This window comes from Cervus canadensis, chromosome 1, assembly GCF_019320065.1.
Source record: "Cervus canadensis isolate Bull #8, Minnesota chromosome 1, ASM1932006v1, whole genome shotgun sequence".
NCBI lineage: Eukaryota > Metazoa > Chordata > Mammalia > Artiodactyla > Cervidae > Cervus > Cervus canadensis.
This window is the reverse complement of record NC_057386.1, coordinates 89,559,648-89,570,520: the sequence shown is the minus strand read 5'-3', so window position 1 is coordinate 89,570,520 and position 10,873 is coordinate 89,559,648. Positions and strand designations below refer to the sequence as shown.

The following is a 10,873-nucleotide window of genomic DNA, read 5'->3' as shown; positions in this document are numbered from 1 at the left end:
ATGACCAAACTAGATAGCATATTAAAAAGCAGAGACATTACTTTGCCAACAAAGGTCCATCTGGTCAAGGCTATGGTTTTTCCAGTGGTCATGTATGGATGTGAGAGTTGGACTGTGAAGAATGCTGAGCGCCAAAAAATTGATGCTTTTGAACTGTGGTGTTGGAGAAGACTCTTGAGAGTCCCTCGGACTGCAAGGAGATCCAACCACTCCATCCTAAAGGAGATCAGTCCTGGGTGTTCATTGGAAGGAATGATGTTGAAGCTGAAACTCCAATACTTTGGCCACCTGATGCGAAGAGCTGACTCATTGGAAAAGACCCTGATACTGGGAACAATTGAGGGCAAGAAGATAAGGGGACGACAGGGGATGAGATGGTTGGATGGCATCATCGACTTGACGGACATGGGTTTGGGTGGACTCCGGGAGTTGGTGATGGACAGGGAGGCCTGGCGTGCTGCAGTTCATGGAGTCGCAAAGAGTTGGACACAACTGAGCAACTGAACTGAACTGAAAAGTACTCCCTTTTAATTAACTGCCTTCTGCCTCTCTCCATTCCCATATAAAGAGACCAAAATACTAAAAGTCCTGATTTAAAACGAAACAAACAAACGAGTCTACAAGGACTAACCAACAGGCCGGTCCATCTCCACCCCGCCCTCTGCTGAGTACTGGGCAGCCGAGAGTGGAACCCAGGGACGCGTTCTCCTCCCTACATTTGGATGGAGGTGTGACTTCGGGAGCTCAGAATTCCGTGAGAAGCCACGAGGCATGTAAAAGGAATCAATGCCTAACGTAGTTCCCCAAGCATGCCAAGGAAGGTGCTTTTTAGAAAGAAAGAGAATCGATGAATGGCCACATGACCAAGACCTCTTGCTTCCCTCCCCCTTCCCCAAGGAAAAGAAAGTAACAGCAATGCAAAGGTAAAGCCCATATTATAAATGCTGACTCTGATGGTTATTGTAAGATCTGCCAGTTTCTAGTCACCAAGAAAAAGGACAGGGGCTGCAAGGACAGGGGCTGCATTAAAAAAAAAAAAAAAAAAACTTTCTCAAAAAATAAATAAATAAATAAATAAAATAAAATAAGGATTCCTTAAGTCAGTTTTTAGTACTGTGTAGATTTCCGTCTCTAGTCAATATGGCAACAAGCCTATACCAACGGTGTGTTTTACTTTCAATAAAGCACTTTATCGTAGTGTATGAAACTAGTTTCTCTGTCCTCTCAATGACCATGTCAGTGTCTGCTGGCCAAAAGGCCCCTGGGCCTCTTATTAAATGTTATTTTAAAAAACCCACACATGTATTTACAGTAATAAAAGCAATAAATCTCAAGCATAGAGATAACAAGATCAATGGAACAATGTCCAGAAACAGATATGAATATGTTTGATTATACTTTAATCTTTTCATAGTAGAGACAAATTGATATGAGAATAACTATGTATATCACAATAAATTTAGCTCTATCTCACATTATGGCAAATATGATGTTTATCTTTTTATAAAATTAGTTATTACTTACAAACAATTCTAATGAATTCTACAACACAATTTAAGATGCCATTGTTTTGTAATCATCTTCTAGTGGGGAAAATTTTTTAAGTAAGATGTAAAATATAAAACCTAAATAAGACCATTGATATGATTATGTAAAATAAATACAAAACTCTGAATTATGATTGAACAAAATTTTTAAAGTTGACACATCGGGAAGACATTCTGTAAAGTATGTAACTGAAACAGGATCAAAATACTTAATATAAAAAGGAATGACCCTCCAAATCAATAAGAGCATGACATATAACACATTAGAAATAAAGGGGAAGGGCATGAACAAAATTATGAGCAGGTGCACTTAAAAACACCCCTTATCTCCTAGGTAATAAGGTAACTGAACTTTTAACAAGATTCATCATATTTTTTGTTTTTTCTTTTGAACAAGAAAAAAATGAAAACATTCAGAATACTTTTTTAAATAAAATGTGCAGGAAGTAGCATTGCCATCGACGACTGATGTATCCCTTGGACTGCAAGGAGATCCAACCAGTCCATCCTAAAGGAGATCAGTCCTGGGTATTCATTGGAAGGACTGATGCTGAAACTGAAACTCCAATATTTTGGCCACCTCATGAGAAGAGTTGACTCATTGGAAAAGATTCTGATGCTGGGAAGATTTGGGGGCAGGAGGAGATGAGGACAACAGAGGATGAGATGGCTGGATGGTATCACCGACTCGATGGACATGAGTTTGGGTAAACTCCGGGAGTTGGTGATGGACAGGGAGGCCTGGCGTGCTGCAATTCATGGGGTCACAAAGAGTTGGACACGACTGAGCCACTGAACTGATCTGAACTGACGTACAAATAAGTTTGAAACAGATTTGTAGACAGTGTTAATAATTTGATAATACTTACCAATTATAATAACAGCTATAAAATATTTTTGATTAAGAACTTCCATTGATTGGTAGCTTTTCTTAAAACTAACACCAAGAACATAAACAAGTGAATAATTTGTGATAGTGACATTTTGGTAAAAACTCATATGGAGATGCTCAAATATGTGAAGTATACTGAGAAATGCTATAAGCCATTAAAATAATAGGGTAATAAAGCAAATTTCAGAATGGTATGTATGGAATTCATTTATTTGTTTAAATAAAATTAAATGCATATATATTAATATATGGGCTTCCCTGATGATTATGACAGTAAAGAATCTGCCAGCTATGCAGGAGACCTGGGTTGAATTCTTGGGTTGTGCTTACTTATATATACATATCTTGTTTAATATACATGTAAATTCTGGCTATTACAGAGGATTTAATTGTTTCTATGGCTTTCTATTGTTTCAAAAATTTAATTATCAGTTTTACTATTGTAAAATGCTTTTAAGTTCTATTTGTGCTTCTCATTAGTTATCTAAACACAGCAAATCTCCCTAATTTGAGTGTCCTAGTTTTCTAATCTGTAAAACAGAGATAACTAAATCAGCCTTGTCTGGATTTTGTGACAATTGAGCTAACATATATGTGTATAGCTGTATATGGTTTTAGTCACTTGGTTCTCTTAAGTATTGCTGACTTTGAATATTTTGAAATATATTTGATCTTTTGTTCATGAAGACATTTTTCTTTGAGTTCCATGGGAAGGCACCAAGAACTGCCATGTGGAAGTCTGGTATGCAAATTAATAGTTAGTGCTTGAGAGGCCTCTTATCCAGGAAAAACAATGTCTCTGTTGTTTCAACCTATGTAGTTTCTTTTTTTTTTTTATTATGACACTAATACTTAATTTAACAAAAATGTTCATGAAGAGGATAACCTATCAAAACCATTTCTGAAAAATCTTTCACATTGCTGATGCCTATTTTGTATGATTCTAGTAATATTATTTTATGAACATCAGAATATTGAATAATTGCAGTGTGACCTCAGGTCAGATTCTGAGATTCCACTGGAAACTCAGTTTTTCTTTCTGTGTATATTGTTGTTGTTGTCGTTTAGCTGTTAAGTCATGTCTGACTCTTTTGTGACTCCATGGACTATAACCCTCCAGGCTCCTCTGTGCATGGGATTGCCCAGCCAAGATTAGTCGAGTGGGTTGCCATTTGCTTCTCCAGTGGATCTTTGGGACACAGGGTTTGAATCATTGTCTCCTGTATTGGCAGGCAGGTTCTTTATCACTGAGTCACCGGGGAAGAGCAAAAAGAGCTAACTTCAAGTTCTTCAAATCTAGAAGAAACCATGATTTCTAACTATTTGTTTGTTATTGTTGTTTTAGTAGCTAAGTCACGTCTGACTCTTTGCAACCCCATGGTCTGTAGCTCACCAGGCTCCTCTGCCCATGGAATTTTCCAGGCAAGGACAGTGGAGTGGGTTGCCATTTTCTACTCCAGGGGATCTTCCTGACCCAGGGATGTGTCTCCTACATCTCCTGCAGCATATGTATATTTTGTGGGTAAGTTACCAAGGGAAATGGATAAATGCTCTGGTTGAACAATGCCATTTGCATTTAAAATTCTTAGGGGCAGAGTGTCTCTAAGTTTCTTTCATTTTTATTGTGAATAAAATTGATGTAACATTATACTGGTTTTAGGTATTGAATGTAATGATTCAATACTTATATATATTGCAAAATGATCACCACAGTATATCCATTTAACATCTATCACCATCTATAGTGTGTCTAAAATTCTGTGAGAGAGTCTTTAAATTTCTTTTGTGAAGGTATCATAGTAAACCATCAAAATTTAATACAAAAATGATAAACAAGAGAAGAGGTTGTGAAGAGGTTGGAAAAAGAAAAATATGTACTTTTAAGTTTTATTCATCAAAGAAATAAGGGATGAATTACTGAGAGTCACATTTTCCTTGGTTAATTGAAGGCTAAAATATATTTTTAAAATATCACAGGTTTACAATTCTGTGGAGCAGAAGAGATCACTGTAAAGATGAGAAGAGAAATGGGGAGATAAAGTATTTTTAGTATGAAGCAAACCAGTCACCTCTTTTTGCTTATTGTCTGGATCACAAAGGATGATTTATCTGCTGTGGCTTTTTACGTCATATGGAATTCTCATATGCTGCTGGGTCTCTTGCTCTCATATTTCCCAGTAGTTTAAAGTAAGATGATAAATCTTTATTAACATTTACAGGAGGTTGCATAAGCATCCTATTTTTGTCTACTATTCAGGAACATATGTAACATGTGATACACAGTTAAAAACAAAGAAAATAAAATGAAAAAGACAAAAAGTCAATTTTTTTGTCCATGTGCTTGCGCTTCAACATAGCTACCACTTCAGTGTTACTATCCTCATGTAAGGGTCAATATTCAGAAAAATCATGAAGAGTACTAGAGAATAATCATTGCAGATAATAACTGTTTAGGTTGATAAACAGTTGAATAGGTTGAACTACTAATATTGATGGATATTGAGACTGAGAAAATGAGATTTCTGTTTTAATGGACATAATAGACATGGGGTACAAGGGAATAACCCAGACCCAAATGAAGTAGAAAATTCATGCCTATTTGCCTCATTCTCTGTTACAGACTTTAGTGATTTTTTTTTTTTTTTTTTTGCTTTCTGGGACTTCCCTTGTGCTTTAGACAGTAAAGAACCCACCTGCAATGTGGGACACCTGGGTTCAATCCCTGGGTCAGGAAGATCCCCTGGAGAAGGCAATGGCAACCCACTCCAGGATTTTTTCCTTTGAAATCCCAAGGACAGAGGACCCTGGTGACCTAAAGTTCATGGGGTCACAAAGAGCCGGACATGACTGAGAGACTCACTTTTGCTTTCTAATCTTCTCCAAATAGAACACTCATTTCATTCACAACTCAATTTTTATAGCCTACGTGTCATGGAATTTATGTTAAGGATGACGTGAAGGCAGTCAAAGAGAATCATGGTTGCTGTAATAAAGATGAGAATTTAATGCAGAATTAAATTTGAAGAATCTGACATGATACTAAATGATAAGTATAGTTAACAGCTTCTAGGAAAGGAGGCAATGAAAGATAAATCTATCAATAATTTACAAGTTGATTGAAACTTCACAATTTTAAAAAACAATGATCTCTACAGATAATTATATGTAGATTTTAGCTTTTTAAACAAAAGCACATTTTACATTGAGTGAGAATTCACTATTACAAAATCACATCTATGCAATAAAGGTAAAATTAAGGTTTAGTAATAATTTCAGCTAACATTTTTCAAGTGTATACTAGGTATGAGGTATGGTTGTAAGTGTTTTAAATATATTAACTTCTTTAATTTTCATGACAAACATGCATTTTAGGATGAGGCAATCAGACAGACCAAGGCAAAGTAACTTGTTCAAGTCAGAGAATTAAAAAGACCCAGTGGGGAGAATTAACAGCTAGATTGGCCACAAATTATGGTTAGACATTATGTGATGTTGCCTTTAACTATTTGATTAGTCTGATTGTTCTAGAGCAACTTATTTTCAACAACAAAAATTCTTATCATCCAGAGCATCTGATTTTCCATTACATTTTATAATGTTGAAGATAAGTTTGAATCTAGTTTAACCGTTTATTACTACAAGCTCAGTAACAAATAGTTTCCTAATTCTACTTAGTCTACCTCTTCTAATTTACCAACTTTGTAATATGTGGTTTCTATCTTCCCTCTTTTTTCTAGCCACTCAATAGTACATTATTACAAAATGTATTTTCCTATTTTTGAGTTAAAGATCTGTGTAGTTAAAAAAAGCTTCCCAGCTGATTCTGATATTCTCCTCCTATTTAATTTTTGAGAAGCTCTGGATTAACTCAACCATCTGCCTCCTCTGCTTCTGAATCTGCACCCATGTTATTGTGTACCACTAGAGAAAACCAGATGATCTTGAAGATTAGTACCATAGCAAATTTATGGAATCCAAATTCAGAGGTAACCACAACTGCTTGGCAATCCTATTACATTTTTCTTATCTGGCCTATTTCCCATTCCCCTCAGTAATTATTCCAGGCCTTTTTCATTTTCTTCAAATCCCTAGCCCCAGTAGAGTGCATCTTACTCCATCAATTATTTCCATTCTATGCTGTATTTTTAGGCTCATCTAAGCACAAATATACCACACAGGCACACCCATACCCATACAAATAAATATATATCAGAAGTTGAATACATGCTCATGTATATGCATAAATACATATGTGTACACCTATATGTGTATGTTCAACTTTTGACACACACTCAGCTACCTTCTTAAAAAACTCTCATTGACTCACAAATTTCTTTATATTTCCTTTTTTTTTTTTTCCACTGTGCAACCCGCTTCAGTGCCTGCAGCCTACTGGCAGAGGCCAGGCAATGGTTCGGGGGCGCGTTTGCTCTGGCATGGGACACTATGAGAGGCCCAGGGGGACGAGCCTTATATTTCCTTTTTAAAAAATTGTTATTTGGTGTGTAGTTGATTTACAATTTTGTATCAGTTTCTGCTGTACATCAAAGTGAATCAGTTAAGCATGTACATATATCCACTCTTTTTTTAGATTCTCCTTCCCTATAGGTCATTACAGAGTAATGAGTAGAGTTCCCTGTGCTATACAACAGGTCCTTAATAGTTATCTATTTTATATATTGTAGTGTGTATCTGTCAATCCCAGTCTCCCAATGTATCCCTCCCTTTATTTCACCCCTGGTAAACAAAACTCTATTTGTGTTTTATAAATAAGTTCATCTGTACTTTTTTTTGGTTCCACATGTAAGCGATATCACGCAATATTTACTCCTCTTTATGTTTGACTTACTTCACTCAGTCATCACAATCTCTAGGTTATATTTTCTTTTCATCCATTTCTGTTTCTTTTGTAAGTGCCTTCTTTTCTTAAATGGTGAAACTCATCAGATCTATATTTAAACTTCATGTCTTCCTCAGGAATCTCCATTTAAGCTAAAGTCCTTTTGCTTCACATGAGAAACTATTATGTTGAAATGGGCTTTCAGGAGGCAATGAAACTCCCGACACTGTATATTTAATATTGTATATGTGAACTTGTTTCTGAAGAAGAAATATAGACTTTTTAATTCATAATGTGGCTCAATAAAGCTTATTAATCATTGTTCTAAAACACTTTACCTGTGCCATTTGTTCTAATCACTACTTGTGTGTAGATAATGTCTACTTTTATTTACAGCTTGGACTTCTATCCCAAGCTACATGTGTTGCAACTAAATATTTTCGTCTCACTCTGTGCAACCCCGTGGACTATACAGTCCATGGAGTTTTCCAGGCCAGAATACTGGAGTGGGTAGCCTTTTCCTTCTCCAGGGCATCGTCCCAACCCAGGGATCAAAGCCAGGTCTTCTGCATTGCAGGCAGATTCTTTACCAGCTGAGGCCCAAGGGGAGCCCAAGAATACTGGAGTGGGCAGCCTATCCCTTCTCCAGCAGATCTTCCCAACCCAGGATCCAACTGGGGTCTCCTTCATTGCAGGAGGATTCTTTACCAACTGAGCTATCAGGGAAGCCCCCTACATCTCACAGGCACCTTAAATTGAACAAGCCCCAGACTGATTTTATTAATCAGCCCATCAAAGGCATTCTTCATGCCTATTATAGTGTTTTTGATCTCTGGCATTTCTTTTTGATTCTGTCTTAGAATTTTCATTTTTTTATTACATTCCATCTGTTATTGAATATTACCTACTTTTTTTTTTCTGTCAGAGCATTTGGCACGTTTAATCATTGTTGTTTTAAATTCTCAGCCTAATAATTGCAACATCCTTGTGACATCTGACTCTGGTTCTAATTCTTCTTCAGTCTTTTCAAACTGCTTTTTCCTTTTAGTATGTCTTGTGATTTTTTTTGTTAAAATCTGGACATAATATACCCAATTAAAGGAACTGCTATAGACAGGACTTTACTAATGTAGTGCTGAGGGGTAGGGGGAGGAAGAGTGTTATACAAGCCTATGATTCGATCTCAATCTTTTGGTGAAACTGTGCCTTGGATTGTGAAATCTCCACGTGCTTGACTATTTCCCTTCCTCGAAGTAAGTTGCTGCTTCTGCTGCTGCTGCTGCTAAGTCACTTCAGTCCTGTCCGACTCTGTGCGACCCCTAAGTAAGGTAGGCTCTCATAAAACTCCTGCAGGTAAGGTTCTGGTAAAAGAGTTTCTTTTGAGGTCAGGCTTTGTTTTAAGAAAAAAACAAAAAACAAACAGAAAACAGAATGCTCTGATACATTTTTAAATGGTTACTTTCCCCCCTCTCATGCCAAAAGCATGAAAGGATTTTTCTCTATTGACTGTGAGCACTTGAGGTAAAACTCACAAAAGCACGGGTGCCCTCTTAACGACCTCCTGCCCACTGAAGTTTTTAATGCTCAGACTTGTCCACGATGAGTCCTCAGCAATTCTTCAATTACAGTTATTACAGTTTAGGTTTGCCTACCCAGGTACTAGTTTCTGTGGCGATTCCTGCTCTGGTTAAGTTGTGACTCTCTGTACTCACCTGTCTCTCCAATTCTGAAATAGCAATTTGCCTTGTTATTTTCCAGTCTGTTCAGCCTTTTACTTGTTAGGATAGAGTGGCAACTTTTAATCTCCTTATGTGTCAGACTGGAAACTCCATTAATTTTATTTATTTTTTTTACTTCAGTTTTTACTTCAGTGAATGCCACCTTCATCTTGCATTTATCCAACTGATCCACCTATAAGTTCCTAGACAACTCCTTTTTTCTGCCTAACATCTTACCAGTAACTAAGTCTGGTCAGAAAGTGAAAAGTGAAAGTTAGTCGCTCAGTCGTGTAGTCCACCAGGCTCCTCTGTCCATGGGATTTTCCAGGCAAGAATACTGGAGTAGGTTGCCATTTCTTTCTCCAAAGTCTAGTCAGAGCATGTCTTTAATATCACCAACAATCCATTCTACCTCTCAATCCTTTCAGCCACTGATTTAATTTAAGTCCTCACTATTTTCCATATGAAGTAGTCTCTTCTTCCAGTCTCAAAATTCTCCATAATGTAATTAAAAATGTTTCTCTTAAACAAAAGTTTAATTATGCCTTTCTTCTAGCTCACAGTTGGTATGTGCCTCTATTGGTTTGTTTTGGCTGCTATAACAAACATATCATAGGCTGAGTGGCTTAGACAACAACTACTTAATTCTCACAGTTCTTGAGGCTGAGAAGTCCAAGATAAAGCAGCTAAGAGTCAGGGACCATTTCCAGATTCATAGACAACTATCTTCTAGTTGTGTCCTTTCGTGGTGAAAGGAACAAGGGAGCTGTCTGGTTCTCTTTGATAACTGTCACTAATCCCACTCAGGAGGGCTCCACCCTCAAGAGTCCAACCTCCTAATTACCATCACATTGGGCATTAGGAATTTTTCTGGGGGAAGGGGGCAAAACCATTCAGATCATAACAATGCCCAAGATGATTATCAGGTTGCAAAAAATTTTTACAATATTTATGTTTATTTTATAAAACTAATAAAGTGGTTACATATTAATAATATTCTCAACAACTAGATTGACAGCAGAATGCTTTCTTGGTCCATATATCAGATAGTCAAGGGTCACATAGATTATATGGGACATACTAAGGCTAGGTTCAGAAGAGTTCCAGAAAAATGTTAAATCATGTTGTCTTCAGTTATTGTATTACTTTTAGCTCATTGCACTAAAGTTCAGTCATGTACACTAGGTAGATTTATTTATTAATTATATTATTTAGTTTTTGGCTAAATAATCATAACAAGACAAGTGCTGTGCTGTGCTTAGTCACTTAGTCCTGTCCGACTCTTTGCGACCCGATGGACTGCAGCCCACCAGGCTCATCTGTCCACGGGGATTCTCCAGGCAAGAATCCTGGAGTGGGTTGCCATGCTCTCCTCCAGGGGATCTTCTCAACCCAGGGAATGAACCCAGGTCCCCCACATTGCAGGCTGATTTTTTACCACCTGAGCCACCAGGGAAACCCTCTATGGTAAAACGAGGTTATGGTATCAAAATATTTACCTGAGCTTCCCTTTTATTACCCTCCTCACTCTTTTTCTATTTTGTTGATCAGAGATTTGGGGAAATCCTTATTTTTATCTCTTCTTATTCCCCACAAAAATTAATGGCCACAACATTCTATCTAAGCAATAATGTCTCTACCCTCTTTTTTTTTAATTTATTTATTCTATTTTAATTTAAATAAACTATTTATTTATTTTAATCACTTTACAATATTCTGATGGTTTTTGCTGTACATCAGTATGAATTGGCCATAGGTATATGTGTGGCCCCTCCAGCCTGAGCCCCCCTACCTCTTCCTAACTCCCACCCTAACTCTCAGGGTTGTCAGAGACCACTGGCATTGGTGCCCTGCTTCATGCATTGAACTCATACTG

The 10,873-nt window shown here is 37.1% G+C and overlaps 1 non-coding gene across 1 annotated transcript; it reads right to left on the bottom strand.

Annotated features, from left to right (window-relative positions):
• Nucleotides 1–6,798: 6,798 nt before the first annotated feature.
• On the bottom strand, nucleotides 6,799–6,929 carry LOC122425527. Its single transcript, XR_006264895.1, has one exon. It is a non-coding gene; the product is annotated as a small nucleolar RNA SNORA42/SNORA80 family (small nucleolar RNA).
• Between the last annotated feature and the right edge of the window lie 3,944 nt (nucleotides 6,930–10,873).